At 49.7% G+C, this 18,800-nt stretch overlaps 19 non-coding genes across 19 annotated transcripts; all 19 read left to right on the forward strand.

The window, feature by feature from the left end:
- The first annotated feature begins 1,327 nt into the window (after nucleotides 1–1,327).
- On the forward strand, nucleotides 1,328–1,401 carry trnai-aau (transfer RNA isoleucine (anticodon AAU)). The gene has a single exon. It is a non-coding gene; the product is annotated as a tRNA-Ile (tRNA).
- A 1,318-nt stretch (nucleotides 1,402–2,719) lies between these two features.
- trnai-aau (transfer RNA isoleucine (anticodon AAU)) lies at nucleotides 2,720–2,793 on the forward strand. The gene has a single exon. It is a non-coding gene; the product is annotated as a tRNA-Ile (tRNA).
- Nucleotides 2,794–4,111: 1,318 nt separating this feature from the next.
- On the forward strand, nucleotides 4,112–4,185 carry trnai-aau (transfer RNA isoleucine (anticodon AAU)). The gene has a single exon. It is a non-coding gene; the product is annotated as a tRNA-Ile (tRNA).
- A 1,016-nt stretch (nucleotides 4,186–5,201) lies between these two features.
- On the forward strand, nucleotides 5,202–5,274 carry trnaf-gaa (transfer RNA phenylalanine (anticodon GAA)). Its single transcript has one exon. It is a non-coding gene; the product is annotated as a tRNA-Phe (tRNA).
- Nucleotides 5,275–5,498: 224 nt separating this feature from the next.
- On the forward strand, nucleotides 5,499–5,572 carry trnai-aau (transfer RNA isoleucine (anticodon AAU)). Its single transcript has one exon. It is a non-coding gene; the product is annotated as a tRNA-Ile (tRNA).
- Nucleotides 5,573–6,890: 1,318 nt separating this feature from the next.
- trnai-aau (transfer RNA isoleucine (anticodon AAU)) lies at nucleotides 6,891–6,964 on the forward strand. The gene has a single exon. It is a non-coding gene; the product is annotated as a tRNA-Ile (tRNA).
- A 1,016-nt stretch (nucleotides 6,965–7,980) lies between these two features.
- trnaf-gaa (transfer RNA phenylalanine (anticodon GAA)) lies at nucleotides 7,981–8,053 on the forward strand. Its single transcript has one exon. It is a non-coding gene; the product is annotated as a tRNA-Phe (tRNA).
- A 224-nt stretch (nucleotides 8,054–8,277) lies between these two features.
- On the forward strand, nucleotides 8,278–8,351 carry trnai-aau (transfer RNA isoleucine (anticodon AAU)). Its single transcript has one exon. It is a non-coding gene; the product is annotated as a tRNA-Ile (tRNA).
- A 1,149-nt stretch (nucleotides 8,352–9,500) lies between these two features.
- On the forward strand, nucleotides 9,501–9,572 carry trnaq-cug (transfer RNA glutamine (anticodon CUG)). Its single transcript has one exon. It is a non-coding gene; the product is annotated as a tRNA-Gln (tRNA).
- A 97-nt stretch (nucleotides 9,573–9,669) lies between these two features.
- Nucleotides 9,670–9,743, forward strand: trnai-aau (transfer RNA isoleucine (anticodon AAU)). Its single transcript has one exon. It is a non-coding gene; the product is annotated as a tRNA-Ile (tRNA).
- A 1,021-nt stretch (nucleotides 9,744–10,764) lies between these two features.
- trnaf-gaa (transfer RNA phenylalanine (anticodon GAA)) lies at nucleotides 10,765–10,837 on the forward strand. Its single transcript has one exon. It is a non-coding gene; the product is annotated as a tRNA-Phe (tRNA).
- A 55-nt stretch (nucleotides 10,838–10,892) lies between these two features.
- trnaq-cug (transfer RNA glutamine (anticodon CUG)) lies at nucleotides 10,893–10,964 on the forward strand. Its single transcript has one exon. It is a non-coding gene; the product is annotated as a tRNA-Gln (tRNA).
- A 1,489-nt stretch (nucleotides 10,965–12,453) lies between these two features.
- On the forward strand, nucleotides 12,454–12,527 carry trnai-aau (transfer RNA isoleucine (anticodon AAU)). Its single transcript has one exon. It is a non-coding gene; the product is annotated as a tRNA-Ile (tRNA).
- Nucleotides 12,528–13,845: 1,318 nt separating this feature from the next.
- Nucleotides 13,846–13,919, forward strand: trnai-aau (transfer RNA isoleucine (anticodon AAU)). Its single transcript has one exon. It is a non-coding gene; the product is annotated as a tRNA-Ile (tRNA).
- A 1,149-nt stretch (nucleotides 13,920–15,068) lies between these two features.
- Nucleotides 15,069–15,140, forward strand: trnaq-cug (transfer RNA glutamine (anticodon CUG)). The gene has a single exon. It is a non-coding gene; the product is annotated as a tRNA-Gln (tRNA).
- A 97-nt stretch (nucleotides 15,141–15,237) lies between these two features.
- trnai-aau (transfer RNA isoleucine (anticodon AAU)) lies at nucleotides 15,238–15,311 on the forward strand. Its single transcript has one exon. It is a non-coding gene; the product is annotated as a tRNA-Ile (tRNA).
- Nucleotides 15,312–16,327: 1,016 nt separating this feature from the next.
- trnaf-gaa (transfer RNA phenylalanine (anticodon GAA)) lies at nucleotides 16,328–16,400 on the forward strand. Its single transcript has one exon. It is a non-coding gene; the product is annotated as a tRNA-Phe (tRNA).
- Nucleotides 16,401–16,624: 224 nt separating this feature from the next.
- Nucleotides 16,625–16,698, forward strand: trnai-aau (transfer RNA isoleucine (anticodon AAU)). Its single transcript has one exon. It is a non-coding gene; the product is annotated as a tRNA-Ile (tRNA).
- A 1,318-nt stretch (nucleotides 16,699–18,016) lies between these two features.
- trnai-aau (transfer RNA isoleucine (anticodon AAU)) lies at nucleotides 18,017–18,090 on the forward strand. The gene has a single exon. It is a non-coding gene; the product is annotated as a tRNA-Ile (tRNA).
- The last annotated feature ends 710 nt before the right edge of the window (nucleotides 18,091–18,800 follow it).

Raw genomic sequence — 18,800 nt, forward strand, 5'->3', positions numbered from 1 at the left:
TACGGGCCACGCTTTCTCTTTCTCCCGGTGGTCGGAGTGCTTGGAGATCAGAGGTAGGGAAAATGAAAGTGTCCGACGTGATGATAAGAACACAGTCGTGCCAGATTCACCTGCGTCGTGGTGAGAAAAAGAAATGGAGGATACACGCATTTCTCTTAGCTGACAATTCTGCAGCAAGTGGACTGGCAAAGTGTACGTCTACATACACTATTTGCTCAAAGAGCATAGTAGTTCTTGAAGAAAAATCCAACCCGCACTGTAAAACCATGCTGCCTTCTGGTGTTGTTTACAAGTTTCTGATGGAACGAGCTTTTTTGGAGGCATTTATTGGAAAAGTCGACGGAGTTGTCAAGCATCCCGAAGCAGCACTTCCACTAGAAGGTCCCAGAGTTCTTGTGCTTCAAGCACTTCAATTTATAAATACTCCGTTGATCTTAACAGTTGTGTGAAATGAGCTGTCATCACTCCGTTTTTGCTTTAGCAATTTTTCCGGTCTTTCGGCGGAAAGCCGGTCTCGTGTGTTTGCATGGGTGGTTCAGTGGTAGAATTCTCGCCTGCCACGCGGGAGGCCCGGGTTCGATTCCCGGCCAATGCAAAGCGGCTCTTTTAATAACTGTACACTCAGCGCTGAACTCCAGCTAATTCAGTCTTATCTCAAGACAGGTACTCCACATTTCCGCTCAACCCCTGGCAAGCGGAGCCCTGAGGCTGGCTCATTACAGTTCCCCTAGCTAAAAACTACACAGAGGCATCTCAGCTTCACACTTCTGACCGCCTTCTTGCCCATCCTTGCATCTGTGCACTTTCTCACACATTCCACTGTCTGACATATTGTCTTTGTTGAGCAACAGTCTCGTGTTAGCTTGAGAAGAGCCTCTCACCTGACTCGTGTACCGTACTATGGCTTAAAATCGGACACTTCCCATAGCTTGCTGCTGCTCCAGGTTGACATTCCCTACATGTGGCTCAGGTGGGGAGATGGGCTCCAAAGAAAGAGGCAGAAAACGGCAAGAGTGGAGCTCACGGTTGTGCAGGAATAGCTCAGTTGGGAGAGCGTTAGACTGAAGATCTAAAGGTCCCTGGTTCAATCCCGGGTTCTGGCAGCACGTGACGTGAGTTTTGGAGCTCGTCTCCGCCTTGGGCTGCGATGTACCCGCTGGTTCCATGGTGTAACGGATAGCACTCTGGGCTCTGAATCCAGCGATCCGAGTTCAAATCTCGGTGGGACCTGTCATGGGCTCAGTTTTGCGCCCCAAGGCGCACTCTTGCCCAAAAACGTTTCTTTTGCACTTTTTGCATGTGGTGTAGCCGACCTTTTCTGCCGCTTGGCCGGTTAGCTCAGCTGGTTAGAGCGTGGTGCTAATAACGCCAAGGTCATGGGTTCGATCCCCATACGGGCCACGCTTTCTCTTTCTCCCGGTGGTCGGAGTGCTTGGAGATCAGAGATAAGGAAAATGAAAGTGTCCGACGTGATTATAAGAACACAGTCGTGCCAGATTCACCTGCGTCGTGGTGAGAAAAAGAAATGGAGGATACGCACATTTCTCTTAGCTGACAATTCTGCAGCAAGTGGACTGGCAAAGTGTACGTCTACATACACAATTTGCTCAAAGAGCGTAGTAGTTCTTGAAGAAAAATCCAACCCGCACTGTAAAACCATGCTGCCTTCTGGTGTTGTTTACAAGTTTCTGATGGAACGAGCTTTTTTGGAGGCATTTATTGGAAAAGTCGACGGAGTTGTCAAGCATCCCGAAGCAGCACTTCCACTAGAAGGTCCCAGAGTTCTTGTGCTTCAAGCACTTCAATTTATAAATACTCCGTTGATCTTAACAGTTGTGTGAAATGAGCTGTCATCACTCCGTTTTTGCTTTAGCAATTTTTCCGGTCTTTCGGCGGAAAGCCGGTCTCGTGTGTTTGCATGGGTGGTTCAGTGGTAGAATTCTCGCCTGCCACGCGGGAGGCCCGGGTTCGATTCCCGGCCAATGCAAAGCGGCTCTTTTAATAACTGTACACTCAGCGCTGAACTCCAGCTAATTCAGTCTTATCTCAAGACAGGTACTCCACATTTCCGCTCAACCCCTGGCAAGCGGAGCCCTGAGGCTGGCTCATTACAGTTCCCCTAGCTAAAAACTACACAGAGGCATCTCAGCTTCACACTTCTGACCGCCTTCTTGCCCATCCTTGCATCTGTGCACTTTCTCACACATTCCACTGTCTGACATATTGTCTTTGTTGAGCAACAGTCTCGTGTTAGCTTGAGAAGAGCCTCTCACCTGACTCGTGTACCGTACTATGGCTTAAAATCGGACACTTCCCATAGCTTGCTGCTGCTCCAGGTTGACATTCCCTACATGTGGCTCAGGTGGGGAGATGGGCTCCAAAGAAAGAGGCAGAAAACGGCAAGAGTGGAGCTCACGGTTGTGCAGGAATAGCTCAGTTGGGAGAGCGTTAGACTGAAGATCTAAAGGTCCCTGGTTCAATCCCGGGTTCTGGCAGCACGTGACGTGAGTTTTGGAGCTCGTCTCCGCCTTGGGCTGCGATGTACCCGCTGGTTCCATGGTGTAACGGATAGCACTCTGGGCTCTGAATCCAGCGATCCGAGTTCAAATCTCGGTGGGACCTGTCATGGGCTCAGTTTTGCGCCCCAAGGCGCACTCTTGCCCAAAAACGTTTCTTTTGCACTTTTTGCATGTGGTGTAGCCGACCTTTTCTGCCGCTTGGCCGGTTAGCTCAGCTGGTTAGAGCGTGGTGCTAATAACGCCAAGGTCATGGGTTCGATCCCCATACGGGCCACGCTTTCTCTTTCTCCCGGTGGTCGGAGTGCTTGGAGATCAGAGATAAGGAAAATGAAAGTGTCCGACGTGATTATAAGAACACAGTCGTGCCAGATTCACCTGCGTCGTGGTGAGAAAAAGAAATGGAGGATACACACATTTCTCTTAGCTGACAATTCTGCAGCAAGTGGACTGGCAAAGTGTACGTCTACATACACTATTTGCTCAAAGAGCATAGTAGTTCTTGAAGAAAAATCCAACCCGCACTGTAAAACCATGCTGCCTTCTGGTGTTGTTTACAAGTTTCTCATGGAACGAGCTTTTTTGGAGGCATTTATTGGAAAAGTCGACGGAGTTGTCAAGCATCCCGAAGCAGCACTTCCACTAGAAGGTCCCAGAGTTCTTGTGCTTCAAGCACTTCAATTTATAAATACTCCGTTGATCTTAACAGTTGTGTGAAATGAGCTGTCATCACTCCGTTTTTGCTTTAGCAATTTTTCCGGTCTTTCGGCGGAAAGCCGGTCTCGTGTGTTTGCATGGGTGGTTCAGTGGTAGAATTCTCGCCTGCCACGCGGGAGGCCCGGGTTCGATTCCCGGCCAATGCAAAGCGGCTCTTTTAATAACTGTACACTCAGCGCTGAACTCCAGCTAATTCAGTCTTATCTCAAGACAGGTACTCCACATTTCCGCTCAACCCCTGGCAAGCGGAGCCCTGAGGCTGGCTCATTACAGTTCCCCTAGCTAAAAACTACACAGAGGCATCTCAGCTTCACACTTCTGACCGCCTTCTTGCCCATCCTTGCATCTGTGCACTTTCTCACACATTCCACTGTCTGACATATTGTCTTTGTTGAGCAACAGTCTCGTGTTAGCTTGAGAAGAGCCTCTCACCTGACTCGTGTACCGTACTATGGCTTAAAATCGGACACTTCCCATAGCTTGCTGCTGCTCCAGGTTGACATTCCCTACATGTGGCTCAGGTGGGGAGATGGGCTCCAAAGAAAGAGGCAGAAAACGGCAAGAGTGGAGCTCACGGTTGTGCAGGAATAGCTCAGTTGGGAGAGCGTTAGACTGAAGATCTAAAGGTCCCTGGTTCAATCCCGGGTTCTGGCAGCACGTGACGTGAGTTTTGGAGCTCGTCTCCGCCTTGGGCTGCGATGTACCCGCTGGTTCCATGGTGTAACGGATAGCACTCTGGGCTCTGAATCCAGCGATCCGAGTTCAAATCTCGGTGGGACCTGTCATGGGCTCAGTTTTGCGCCCCAAGGCGCACTCTTGCCCAAAAACGTTTCTTTTGCACTTTTTGCATGTGGTGTAGCCGACCTTTTCTGCCGCTTGGCCGGTTAGCTCAGCTGGTTAGAGCGTGGTGCTAATAACGCCAAGGTCATGGGTTCGATCCCCATACGGGCCACGCTTTCTCTTTCTCCCGGTGGTCGGAGTGCTTGGAGATCAGAGATAAGGAAAATGAAAGTGTCCGACGTGATTATAAGAACACAGTCGTGCCAGATTCACCTGCGTCGTGGTGAGAAAAAGAAATGGAGGATACGCACATTTCTCTTAGCTGACAATTCTGCAGCAAGTGGACTGGCAAAGTGTACGTCTACATACACAATTTGCTCAAAGAGCGTAGTAGTTCTTGAAGAAAAATCCAACCCGCACTGTAAAACCATGCTTCCTTCTGGTGTTGTTTACAAGTTTCTGATGGAACGAGCTTTTTTGGAGGCATTTACTGGAAAAGTCGACGGAGTTGTCAAGCATCCCGAAGCAGCACTTCCACTAGAAGGTCCCAGAGTTCTTGTGCTTCAAGCACTTCAATTTATAAATACTCCGTTGATCTTAACAGTTGTGTGAAATGAGCTGTCATCACTCCGTTTTTGCTTTAGCAATTTTTCCGGTCTTTCGGCGGAAAGCCGGTCTCGTGTGTTTGCATGGGTGGTTCAGTGGTAGAATTCTCGCCTGCCACGCGGGAGGCCCGGGTTCGATTCCTGGCCAATGCAAAGCGGCTCTTTTAATAACTGTACACTCAGCGCTGAACTCCAGCTAATTCAGTCTTATCTCAAGACAGGTACTCCACATTTCCGCTCAACCCCTGGCAAGCGGAGCCCTGAGGCTGGCTCATTACAGTTCCCCTAGCTAAAAACTACACAGAGGCATCTCAGCTTCACACTTCTGACCGCCTTCTTGCCCATCCTTGCATCTGTGCACTTTCTCACACATTCCACTGTCTGACATATTGTCTTTGTTGAGCAACAGTCTCGTGTTAGCTTGAGAAGAGCCTCTCACCTGACTCGTGTACTATGGCTTAAAATCGGACACTTCTCATAGCTTGCTGCTGCTCCAGGTTGACATTCACTACATGTGGCTCAGGTGGGGAGATGGGCTCCAAAGAAAGAGGCAGAAAACGGCAAGAGTGGAGCTCACGGTTGTGCCGGAATAGCTCAGTTGGGAGAGCGTTAGACTGAAGATCTAAAGGTCCCTGGTTCAATCCCGGGTTCTGGCAGCACGTGACGTGAGTTTTGGAGCTCGTCTCCGCCTTGGGCTGCGATGTACCCGCTGGTTCCATGGTGTAACGGATAGCACTCTGGGCTCTGAATCCAGCGATCCGAGTTCAAATCTCGGTGGGACCTGTCATGGGCTCAGTTTTGCGCCCCAAGGCGCACTCTTGCCCAAAAACGTTTCTTTTGCACTTTTTGCATGTGGTGTAGCCGACCTTTTCTGCCGCTTGGCCGGTTAGCTCAGCTGGTTAGAGCGTGGTGCTAATAACGCCAAGGTCATGGGTTCGATCCCCATACGGGCCACGCTTTCTCTTTCTCCCGGTGGTCGGAGTGCTTGGAGATCAGAGATAAGGAAAATGAAAGTGTCCGACGTGATTATAAGAACACAGTCGTGCCAGATTCACCTGCGTCGTGGTGAGAAAAAGAAATGGAGGATACACACATTTCTCTTAGCTGACAATTCTGCAGCAAGTGGACTGGCAAAGTGTACGTCTACATACACTATTTGCTCAAAGAGCATAGTAGTTCTTGAAGAAAAATCCAACCCGCACTGTAAAACCATGCTGCCTTCTGGTGTTGTTTACAAGTTTCTCATGGAACGAGCTTTTTTGGAGGCATTTATTGGAAAAGTCGACGGAGTTGTCAAGCATCCCGAAGCAGCACTTCCACTAGAAGGTCCCAGAGTTCTTGTGCTTCAAGCACTTCAATTTATAAATACTCCGTTGATCTTAACAGTTGTGTGAAATGAGCTGTCATCACTCCGTTTTTGCTTTAGCAATTTTTCCGGTCTTTCGGCGGAAAGCCGGTCTCGTGTGTTTGCATGGGTGGTTCAGTGGTAGAATTCTCGCCTGCCACGCGGGAGGCCCGGGTTCGATTCCCGGCCAATGCAAAGCGGCTCTTTTAATAACTGTACACTCAGCGCTGAACTCCAGCTAATTCAGTCTTATCTCAAGACAGGTACTCCACATTTCCGCTCAACCCCTGGCAAGCGGAGCCCTGAGGCTGGCTCATTACAGTTCCCCTAGCTAAAAACTACACAGAGGCATCTCAGCTTCACACTTCTGACCGCCTTCTTGCCCATCCTTGCATCTGTGCACTTTCTCACACATTCCACTGTCTGACATATTGTCTTTGTTGAGCAACAGTCTCGTGTTAGCTTGAGAAGAGCCTCTCACCTGACTCGTGTACCGTACTATGGCTTAAAATCGGACACTTCCCATAGCTTGCTGCTGCTCCAGGTTGACATTCCCTACATGTGGCTCAGGTGGGGAGATGGGCTCCAAAGAAAGAGGCAGAAAACGGCAAGAGTGGAGCTCACGGTTGTGCAGGAATAGCTCAGTTGGGAGAGCGTTAGACTGAAGATCTAAAGGTCCCTGGTTCAATCCCGGGTTCTGGCAGCACGTGACGTGAGTTTTGGAGCTCGTCTCCGCCTTGGGCTGCGATGTACCCGCTGGTTCCATGGTGTAACGGATAGCACTCTGGGCTCTGAATCCAGCGATCCGAGTTCAAATCTCGGTGGGACCTGTCATGGGCTCAGTTTTGCGCCCCAAGGCGCACTCTTGCCCAAAAACGTTTCTTTTGCACTTTTTGCATGTGGTGTAGCCGACCATTTCTGCCGCTTGGCCGGTTAGCTCAGCTGGTTAGAGCGTGGTGCTAATAACGCCAAGGTCATGGGTTCGATCCCCATACGGGCCACGCTTTCTCTTTCTCCCGGTGGTCGGAGTGCTTGGAGATCAGAGATAAGGAAAATGAAAGTGTCCGACGTGATTATAAGAACACAGTCGTGCCAGATTCACCTGCGTCGTGGTGAGAAAAAGAAATGGAGGATACACACATTTCTCTTAGCTGACAATTCTGCAGCAAGTGGACTGGCAAAGTGTACGTCTACATACACAATTTGCTCAAAGAGCGTAGTAGTTCTTGAAGAAAAATCCAACCCGCACTGTAAAACCATGCTGCCTTCTGGTGTTGTTTACAAGTTTCTGATGGAACGAGCTTTTTTGGAGGCATTTACTGGAAAAGTCGACGGAGTTGTCAAGCATCCCGAAGCAGCACTTCCACTAGAAGGTCCCAGAGTTCTTGTGCTTCAAGCACTTCAATTTATAAATACTCCGTTGATCTTAACAGTTGTGTGAAATGAGCTGTCATCACTCCGTTTTTGCTTTAGCAATTTTTCCGGTCTTTCGGCGGAAAGCCGGTCTCGTGTGTTTGCATGGGTGGTTCAGTGGTAGAATTCTCGCCTGCCACGCGGGAGGCCCGGGTTCGATTCCTGGCCAATGCAAAGCGGCTCTTTTAATAACTGTACACTCAGCGCTGAACTCCAGCTAATTCAGTCTTATCTCAAGACAGGTACTCCACATTTCCGCTCAACCCCTGGCAAGCGGAGCCCTGAGGCTGGCTCATTACAGTTCCCCTAGCTAAAAACTACACAGAGGCATCTCAGCTTCACACTTCTGACCGCCTTTTTGCCCATCCTTGCATCTGTGCACTTTCTCACACATTCCACTGTCTGACATATTGTCTTTGTTGAGCAACAGTCTCGTGTTAGCTTGAGAAGAGCCTCTCACCTGACTCGTGTACTATGGCTTAAAATCGGACACTTCTCATAGCTTGCTGCTGCTCCAGGTTGACATTCACTACATGTGGCTCAGGTGGGGAGATGGGCTCCAAAGAAAGAGGCAGAAAACGGCAAGAGTGGAGCTCACGGTTGTGCCGGAATAGCTCAGTTGGGAGAGCGTTAGACTGAAGATCTAAAGGTCCCTGGTTCAATCCCGGGTTCTGGCAGCACGTGACGTGAGTCTTGGAGCTCGTCTCTGCCTTGGGCTGCGATGTACCCGCTGGTTCCATGGTGTAATGTTTAGCACTCTGGGCTCTGAATCCAGCGATCCGAGTTCAAATCTCGGTGGGACCTGTCATGGGCTCAGTTTTGCGCCCCAAGGCGCACTCTTGCCCAAAAACGTTTCTTTTGCACTTTTTGCATGTGGTGTAGCCGACCTTTTCTGCCGTTTGGCCGGTTAGCTCAGCTGGTTAGAGCGTGGTGCTAATAACGCCAAGGTCATGGGTTCGATCCCCATACGGGCCAAGCTTTCTCTTTCTCCCGGTGGTCGGAGCGCTTGGAGATCAGAGGTAAGGAAAATGAAAGTGTCCGACGTGATTATAAGAACACAGTCGTGCCAGATTCACCTGCGTCGTGATGAGAAAAAGAAATAGAGGATACACGCATTTCTCTTAGCTGACAATTCTGCAGCAAGTGGACTGGCAAAGTGTACGTCTACATACACAATTTGCTCAAAGAGCGTAGTACTTCTTGAAGAAAAATCCAACCCGCACTGTAAAACCATGCTGCCTTCTGGTGTTGTTTACAAGTTTCTGATGGAACGAGCTTTTTTGGAGGCATTTATTGGAAAAGTCGACGGAGTTGTCAAGCATCCCGAAGCAGCACTTCCACTAGAAGGTCCCAGAGTTCTTGTGCTTCAAGCACTTCAATTTATAAATACTCCGTTGATCTTAACAGTTGTGTGAAATGAGCTGTCATCACTCCGTTTTTGCTTTAGCAATTTTTCCGGTCTTTCGGCGGAAAGCCGGTCTCGTGTGTTTGCATGGGTGGTTCAGTGGTAGAATTCTCGCTTGCCACGCGGGAGGCCCGGGTTCAATTCCCGGCCAATGCAAAGCGGCTCTTTTAATAACTGTACACTCAGCGCTGAACTCCAGCTAATTCAGTCTTATCTCAAGACAGGTACTCCACATTTCCGCTCAACCCCTGGCAAGCGGAGCCCTGAGGCTGGCTCATTACAGTTCCCCTAGCTAAAAACTACACAGAGGCATCTCAGCTTCACACTTCTGACCGCCTTCTTGCCCATCCTTGCATCTGTGCACTTTCTCACACATTCCACTGTCTGACATATTGTCTTTGTTGAGCAACAGTCTCGTGTTAGCTTGAGAAGAGCCTCTCACCTGACTCATGTACCGTACTATGGCTTAAAATCGGACACTTCCCATAGCTTGCTGCTGCTCCAGGTTGACATTCCCTACATGTGGCTCAGGTGGGGAGATGGGCTCCAAAGAAAGAGGCAGAAAACGGCAAGAGTGGAGCTCACGGTTGTGCAGGAATAGCTCAGTTGGGAGAGCGTTAGACTGAAGATCTAAAGGTCCCTGGTTCAATCCCGGGTTCTGGCAGCACGTGACGTGAGTCTTGGACCTCCTCTCCGCCTTGGGCTGCAATGTACCAGCTGGTTCCATGGTGTAATGGTTAGCACTCTGGGCTCTGAATCCAGCGATCCGAGTTCAAATCTCGGTGGGACCTGTCATGGGCTCAGTTTTGCGCCCCAAGGAGCACTCTTGCCCAAAAACGTTTCTTTTGCACTTTTTGCATGTGGTGTAGCCGACCTTTTCTGCCGCTTGGCCGGTTAGCTCAGCTGGTTAGAGCGTGGTGCTAATAACGCCAAGGTCATGGGTTCGATCCCCATACGGGCCACGCTTTCTCTTTCTCCCGGAGGTCGGAGTGCTTGGAGATCAGAGGTAGGGAAAATGAAAGTGTCCGACGTGATGATAAGAACACAGTCGTGCCAGATTCACCTGCGTCGTGGTGAGAAAAAGAAATGGAGGATACACGCATTTCTCTTAGCTGACAATTCTGCAGCAAGTATACTGGCAAAGTGTACGTCTACATACACTATTTGCTCAAAGAGCATAGTAGTTCTTGAAGAAAAATCCAACCCGCACTGTAAAACCATGCTTCCTTCTGGTGTTGTTTACAAGTTTCTGATGGAACGAGCTTTTTTGGAGGCATTTATTGGAAAAGTCGACGGAGTTGTCAAGCATCCCGAAGCAGCACTTCCACTAGAAGGTCCCAGAGTTCTTGTGCTTCAAGCACTTCAATTTATAAATACTCCGTTGATCTTAACAGTTGTGTGAAATGAGCTGTCATCACTCCGTTTTTGCTTTAGCAATTTTTCCGGTCTTTCGGCGGAAAGCCGGTCTCGTGTGTTTGCATGGGTGGTTCAGTGGTAGAATTCTCGCCTGCCACGCGGGAGGCCCGGGTTCGATTCCCGGCCAATGCAAAGCGGCTCTTTTAATAACTGTACACTCAGCGCTGAACTCCAGCTAATTCAGTCTTATCTCAAGACAGGTACTCCACATTTCCGCTCAACCCCTGGCAAGCGGAGCCCTGAGGCTGGCTCATTACAGTTCCCCTAGCTAAAAACTACACAGAGGCATCTCAGCTTCACACTTCTGACCGCCTTCCTGCCCATCCTTGCATCTGTGCACTTTCTCACACATTCCACTGTCTGACATATTGTCTTTGTTGAGCAACAGTCTCGTGTTAGCTTGAGAAGAGCCTCTCACCTGACTCGTGTACCGTACTATGGCTTAAAATCGGACACTTCTCATAGCTTGCTGCTGCTCCAGGTTGACATTCACTGCATGTGGCTCAGGTGGGGAGATGGGCTCCAAAGAAAGAGGCAGAAAACGGCAAGAGTGGAGCTCACGGTTGTGCCGGAATAGCTCAGTTGGGAGAGCGTTAGACTGAAGATCTAAAGGTCCCTGGTTCAATCCCGGGTTCTGGCAGCACGTGACGTGAGTCTTGGACCTCCTCTCCGCCTTGGGCTGCGATGTACCTGCTGGTTCCATGGTGTAATGGTTAGCACTCTGGGCTCTGAATCCAGCGATCCGAGTTCAAATCTCGGTGGGACCTGTCATGGGCTCAGTTTTGCGCCCCAAGGCGCACTCTTGCCCAAAAACGTTTCTTTCGCACTTTTTGCATGTGGTGTAGCGGACCTTTTTTGCCGCTTGGCCGGTTAGCTCAGCTGGTTAGAGCATGGTGCTAATAACGCCAAGGTCATGGGTTCGATCCCCATACGGGCCACGCTTTCTCTTTCTCCCGGTGGTCGGAGTGCTTGGAGATCAGAGGTAGGGAAAATGAAAGTGTCCGACGTGATGATAAGAACACAGTCGTGCCAGATTCACCTGCGTCGTGGTGAGAAAAAGAAATGGAGGATACACGCATTTCTCTTAGCTGACAATTCTGCAGCAAGTGGACTGGCAAAGTGTACGTCTACATACACTATTTGCTCAAAGAGCATAGTAGTTCTTGAAGAAAAATCCAACCCGCACTGTAAAACCATGCTGCCTTCTGGTGTTGTTTACAAGTTTCTGATGGAACGAGCTTTTTTGGAGGCATTTATTGGAAAAGTCGACGGAGTTGTCAAGCATCCCGAAGCAGCACTTCCACTAGAAGGTCCCAGAGTTCTTGTGCTTCAAGCACTTCAATTTATAAATACTCCGTTGATCTTAACAGTTGTGTGAAATGAGCTGTCATCACTCCGTTTTTGCTTTAGCAATTTTTCCGGTCTTTCGGCGGAAAGCCGGTCTCGTGTGTTTGCATGGGTGGTTCAGTGGTAGAATTCTCGCCTGCCACGCGGGAGGCCCGGGTTCGATTCCCGGCCAATGCAAAGCGGCTCTTTTAATAACTGTACACTCAGCGCTGAACTCCAGCTAATTCAGTCTTATCTCAAGACAGGTACTCCACATTTCCGCTCAACCCCTGGCAAGCGGAGCCCTGAGGCTGGCTCATTACAGTTCCCCTAGCTAAAAACTACACAGAGGCATCTCAGCTTCACACTTCTGACCGCCTTCTTGCCCATCCTTGCATCTGTGCACTTTCTCACACATTCCACTGTCTGACATATTGTCTTTGTTGAGCAACAGTCTCGTGTTAGCTTGAGAAGAGCCTCTCACCTGACTCGTGTACCGTACTATGGCTTAAAATCGGACACTTCCCATAGCTTGCTGCTGCTCCAGGTTGACATTCCCTACATGTGGCTCAGGTGGGGAGATGGGCTCCAAAGAAAGAGGCAGAAAACGGCAAGAGTGGAGCTCACGGTTGTGCAGGAATAGCTCAGTTGGGAGAGCGTTAGACTGAAGATCTAAAGGTCCCTGGTTCAATCCCGGGTTCTGGCAGCACGTGACGTGAGTTTTGGAGCTCGTCTCCGCCTTGGGCTGCAATGTACCCGCTGGTTCCATGGTGTAACGGATAGCACTCTGGGCTCTGAATCCAGCGATCCGAGTTCAAATCTCGGTGGGACCTGTCATGGGCTCAGTTTTGCGCCCCAAGGCGCACTCTTGCCCAAAAACGTTTCTTTTGCACTTTTTGCATGTGGTGTAGCCGACCATTTCTGCCGCTTGGCCGGTTAGCTCAGCTGGTTAGAGCGTGGTGCTAATAACGCCAAGGTCATGGGTTCGATCCCCATACGGGCCACGCTTTCTCTTTCTCCCGGTGGTCGGAGTGCTTGGAGATCAGAGATAAGGAAAATGAAAGTGTCCGACGTGATTATAAGAACACAGTCGTGCCAGATTCACCTGCGTCGTGGTGAGAAAAAGAAATGGAGGATACACGCATTTCTCTTAGCTGACAATTCTGCAGCAAGTGGACTGGCAAAGTGTACGTCTACATACACTATTTGCTCAAAGAGCATAGTAGTTCTTGAAGAAAAATCCAACCCGCACTGTAAAACCATGCTGCCTTCTGGTGTTGTTTACAAGTTTCTGATGGAACGAGCTTTTTTGGAGGCATTTATTGGAAAAGTCGACGGAGTTGTCAAGCATCCCGAAGCAGCACTTCCACTAGAAGGTCCCAGAGTTCTTGTGCTTCAAGCACTTCAATTTATAAATACTCCGTTGATCTTAACAGTTGTGTGAAATGAGCTGTCATCACTCCGTTTTTGCTTTAGCAATTTTTCCGGTCTTTCGGCGGAAAGCCGGTCTCGTGTGTTTGCATGGGTGGTTCAGTGGTAGAATTCTCGCCTGCCACGCGGGAGGCCCGGGTTCGATTCCCGGCCAATGCAAAGCGGCTCTTTTAATAACTGTACACTCAGCGCTGAACTCCAGCTAATTCAGTCTTATCTCAAGACAGGTACTCCACATTTCCGCTCAACCCCTGGCAAGCGGAGCCCTGAGGCTGGCTCATTACAGTTCCCCTAGCTAAAAACTACACAGAGGCATCTCAGCTTCACACTTCTGACCGCCTTCTTGCCCATCCTTGCATCTGTGCACTTTCTCACACATTCCACTGTCTGACATATTGTCTTTGTTGAGCAACAGTCTCGTGTTAGCTTGAGAAGAGCCTCTCACCTGACTCGTGTACCGTACTATGGCTTAAAATCGGACACTTCCCATAGCTTGCTGCTGCTCCAGGTTGACATTCCCTACATGTGGCTCAGGTGGGGAGATGGGCTCCAAAGAAAGAGGCAGAAAACGGCAAGAGTGGAGCTCACGGTTGTGCAGGAATAGCTCAGTTGGGAGAGCGTTAGACTGAAGATCTAAAGGTCCCTGGTTCAATCCCGGGTTCTGGCAGCACGTGACGTGAGTTTTGGAGCTCGTCTCCGCCTTGGGCTGCGATGTACCCGCTGGTTCCATGGTGTAACGGATAGCACTCTGGGCTCTGAATCCAGCGATCCGAGTTCAAATCTCGGTGGGACCTGTCATGGGCTCAGTTTTGCGCCCCAAGGCGCACTCTTGCCCAAAAACGTTTCTTTTGCACTTTTTGCATGTGGTGTAGCCGACCTTTTCTGCCGCTTGGCCGGTTAGCTCAGCTGGTTAGAGCGTGGTGCTAATAACGCCAAGGTCATGGGTTCGATCCCCATACGGGCCACGCTTTCTCTTTCTCCCGGTGGTCGGAGTGCTTGGAGATCAGAGATAAGGAAAATGAAAGTGTCCGACGTGATTATAAGAACACAGTCGTGCCAGATTCACCTGCGTCGTGGTGAGAAAAAGAAATGGAGGATACACACATTTCTCTTAGCTGACAATTCTGCAGCAAGTGGACTGGCAAAGTGTACGTCTACATACACTATTTGCTCAAAGAGCATAGTAGTTCTTGAAGAAAAATCCAACCCGCACTGTAAAACCATGCTGCCTTCTGGTGTTGTTTACAAGTTTCTGATGGAACGAGCTTTTTTGGAGGCATTTATTGGAAAAGTCGACGGAGTTGTCAAGCATCCCGAAGCAGCACTTCCACTAGAAGGTCCCAGAGTTCTTGTGCTTCAAGCACTTCAATTTATAAATACTCCGTTGATCTTAACAGTTGTGTGAAATGAGCTGTCATCACTCCGTTTTTGCTTTAGCAATTTTTCCGGTCTTTCGGCGGAAAGCCGGTCTCGTGTGTTTGCATGGGTGGTTCAGTGGTAGAATTCTCGCCTGCCACGCGGGAGGCCCGGGTTCGATTCCCGGCCAATGCAAAGCGGCTCTTTTAATAACTGTACACTCAGCGCTGAACTCCAGCTAATTCAGTCTTATCTCAAGACAGGTACTCCACATTTCCGCTCAACCCCTGGCAAGCGGAGCCCTGAGGCTGGCTCATTACAGTTCCCCTAGCTAAAAACTACACAGAGGCATCTCAGCTTCACACTTCTGACCGCCTTCTTGCCCATCCTTGCATCTGTGCACTTTCTCACACATTCCACTGTCTGACATATTGTCTTTGTTGAGCAACAGTCTCGTGTTAGCTTGAGAAGAGCCTCTCACCTGACTCGTGTACCGTACTATGGCTTAAAATCGGACACTTCTCATAGCTTGCTGCTGCTCCAGGTTGACATTCACTGCATGTGGCTCAGGTGGGGAGATGGGCTCCAAAGAAAGAGGCAGAAAATGGCAAGAGTGGAGCTCACGGTTGTGCCGGAATAGCTCAGTTAGGAGAGCGTTAAACTGAAGATCTAAAGGTCCCTGGTTCAATCCTGGGTTCTGGCAGCACGTGACGTGAGTCTTGGAGCTCGTCTCCGCCTTGGGCTGCGATGTACCCGCTGGTTCCATGGTGTAATGGTTAGCACTCTGGGCTCTGAATCCAGCGATCCGAGTTCAAATCTCGGTGGGACCTGTCATGGGCGCAGTTTTGCGCCCCAAGGCGCACTCTTGCCCAAAAACGTTTCTTTTGCACTTTTTGCATGTGGTGTAGCCGACCTTTTCTGCCGCTTGGCCGGTTAGCTCAGCTGGTTAGAGCGTGGTGCTAATAACGCCAAGGTCATGGGTTCGATCCCCATACGGGCCACGCTTTCTCTTTCTCCCGGTGGTCGGAGTGCTTGGAGATCAGAGATAAGGAAAATGAAAGTGTCCGACGTGATTATAAGAACACAGTCGTGCCAGATTCACCTGCGTCGTGGTGAGAAAAAGAAATGGAGGATACACACATTTCTCTTAGCTGACAATTCTGCAGCAAGTGGACTGGCAAAGTGTACGTCTACATACACAATTTGCTCAAAGAGCGTAGTAGTTCTTGAAGAAAAATCCAACCCGCACTGTAAAACCATGCTGCCTTCTGGTGTTGTTTACAAGTTTCTGATGGAACGAGCTTTTTTGGAGGCATTTACTGGAAAAGTCGACGGAGTTGTCAAGCATCCCGAAGCAGCACTTCCACTAGAAGGTCCCAGAGTTCTTGTGCTTCAAGCACTTCAATTTATAAATACTCCGTTGATCTTAACAGTTGTGTGAAATGAGCTGTCATCACTCCGTTTTTGCTTTAGCAATTTTTCCGGTCTTTCGGCGGAAAGCCGGTCTCGTGTGTTTGCATGGGTGGTTCAGTGGTAGAATTCTCGCCTGCCACGCGGGAGGCCCGGGTTCGATTCCTGGCCAATGCAAAGCGGCTCTTTTAATAACTGTACACTCAGCGCTGAACTCCAGCTAATTCAGTCTTATCTCAAGACAGGTACTCCACATTTCCGCTCAACCCCTGGCAAGCGGAGCCCTGAGGCTGGCTCATTACAGTTCCCCTAGCTAAAAACTACACAGAGGCATCTCAGCTTCACACTTCTGACCGCCTTCTTGCCCATCCTTGCATCTGTGCACTTTCTCACACATTCCACTGTCTGACATATTGTCTTTGTTGAGCAACAGTCTCGTGTTAGCTTGAGAAGAGCCTCTCACCTGACTCGTGTACTATGGCTTAAAATCGGACACTTCTCATAGCTTGCTGCTGCTCCAGGTTGACATTCACTACATGTGGCTCAGGTGGGGAGATGGGCTCCAAAGAAAGAGGCAGAAAACGGCAAGAGTGGAGCTCACGGTTGTGCCGGAATAGCTCAGTTGGGAGAGCGTTAGACTGAAGATCTAAAGGTCCCTGGTTCAATCCCGGGTTCTGGCAGCACGTGACGTGAGTTTTGGAGCTCGTCTCCGCCTTGGGCTGCGATGTACCCGCTGGTTCCATGGTGTAACGGATAGCACTCTGGGCTCTGAATCCAGCGATCCGAGTTCAAATCTCGGTGGGACCTGTCATGGGCTCAGTTTTGCGCCCCAAGGCGCACTCTTGCCCAAAAACGTTTCTTTTGCACTTTTTGCATGTGGTGTAGCCGACCTTTTCTGCCGCTTGGCCGGTTAGCTCAGCTGGTTAGAGCGTGGTGCTAATAACGCCAAGGTCATGGGTTCGATCCCCATACGGGCCACGCTTTCTCTTTCTCCCGGTGGTCGGAGTGCTTGGAGATCAGAGATAAGGAAAATGAAAGTGTCCGACGTGATTATAAGAACACAGTCGTGCCAGATTCACCTGCGTCGTGGTGAGAAAAAGAAATGGAGGATACACACATTTCTCTTAGCTGACAATTCTGCAGCAAGTGGACTGGCAAAGTGTACGTCTACATACACTATTTGCTCAAAGAGCATAGTAGTTCTTGAAGAAAAATCCAACCCGCACTGTAAAACCATGCTGCCTTCTGGTGTTGTTTACAAGTTTCTGATGGAACGAGCTTTTTTGGAGGCATTTATTGGAAAAGTCGACGGAGTTGTCAAGCATCCCGAAGCAGCACTTCCACTAGAAGGTCCCAGAGTTCTTGTGCTTCAAGCACTTCAATTTATAAATACTCCGTTGATCTTAACAGTTGTGTGAAATGAGCTGTCATCACTCCGTTTTTGCTTTAGCAATTTTTCCGGTCTTTCGGCGGAAAGCCGGTCTCGTGTGTTTGCATGGGTGGTTCAGTGGTAGAATTCTCGCCTGCCACGCGGGAGGCCCGGGTTCGATTCCCGGCCAATGCAAAGCGGCTCTTTTAATAACTGTACACTCAGCGCTGAACTCCAGCTAATTCAGTCTTATCTCAAGACAGGTACTCCACATTTCCGCTCAACCCCTGGCAAGCGGAGCCCTGAGGCTGGCTCATTACAGTTCCCCTAGCTAAAAACTACACAGAGGCATCTCAGCTTCACACTTCTGACCGCCTTCTTGCCCATCCTTGCATCTGTGCACTTTCTCACACATTCCACTGTCTGACATATTGTCTTTGTTGAGCAACAGTCTCGTGTTAGCTTGAGAAGAGCCTCTCACCTGACTCGTGTACCGTACTATGGCTTAAAATCGGACACTTCCCATAGCTTGCTGCTGCTCCAGGTTGACATTCCCTACATGTGGCTCAGGTGGGGAGATGGGCTCCAAAGAAAGAGGCAGAAAACGGCAAGAGTGGAGCTCACGGTTGTGCAGGAATAGCTCAGTTGGGAGAGCGTTAGACTGAAGATCTAAAGGTCCCTGGTTCAATCCCGGGTTCTGGCAGCACGTGACGTGAGTTTTGGAGCTCGTCTCCGCCTTGGGCTGCGATGTACCCGCTGGTTCCATGGTGTAACGGATAGCACTCTGGGCTCTGAATCCAGCGATCCGAGTTCAAATCTCGGTGGGACCTGTCATGGGCTCAGTTTTGCGCCCCAAGGCGCACTCTTGCCCAAAAACGTTTCTTTTGCACTTTTTGCATGTGGTGTAGCCGACCATTTCTGCCGCTTGGCCGGTTAGCTCAGCTGGTTAGAGCGTGGTGCTAATAACGCCAAGGTCATGGGTTCGATCCCCATACGGGCCACGCTTTCTCTTTCTCCCGGTGGTCGGAGTGCTTGGAGATCAGAGATAAGGAAAATGAAAGTGTCCGACGTGATTATAAGAACACAGTCGTGCCAGATTCACCTGCGTCGTGGTGAGAAAAAGAAATGGAGGATACACACATTTCTCTTAGCTGACAATTCTGCAGCAAGTGGACTGGCAAAGTGTACGTCTACATACACAATTTGCTCAAAGAGCGTAGTAGTTCTTGAAGAAAAATCCAACCCGCACTGTAAAACCATGCTGCCTTCTGGTGTTGTTTACAAGTTTCTGATGGAACGAGCTTTTTTGGAGGCATTTACTGGAAAAGTCGACGGAGTTGTCAAGCATCCCGAAGCAGCACTTCCACTAGAAGGTCCCAGAGTTCTTGTGCTTCAAGCACTTCAATTTATAAATACTCCGTTGATCTTAACAGTTGTGTGAAATGAGCTGTCATCACTCCGTTTTTGCTTTAGCAATTTTTCCGGTCTTTCGGCGGAAAGCCGGTCTCGTGTGTTTGCATGGGTGGTTCAGTGGTAGAATTCTCGCCTGCCACGCGGGAGGCCCGGGTTCGATTCCTGGCCAATGCAAAGCGGCTCTTTTAATAACTGTACACTCAGCGCTGAACTCCAGCTAATTCAGTCTTATCTCAAGACAGGTACTCCACATTTCCGCTCAACCCCTGGCAAGCGGAGCCCTGAGGCTGGCTCATTA

The sequence above is a fragment of the Brienomyrus brachyistius genome, chromosome 20, assembly GCF_023856365.1.
Source record: "Brienomyrus brachyistius isolate T26 chromosome 20, BBRACH_0.4, whole genome shotgun sequence".
Classification (NCBI taxonomy): domain Eukaryota; kingdom Metazoa; phylum Chordata; class Actinopteri; order Osteoglossiformes; family Mormyridae; genus Brienomyrus; species Brienomyrus brachyistius.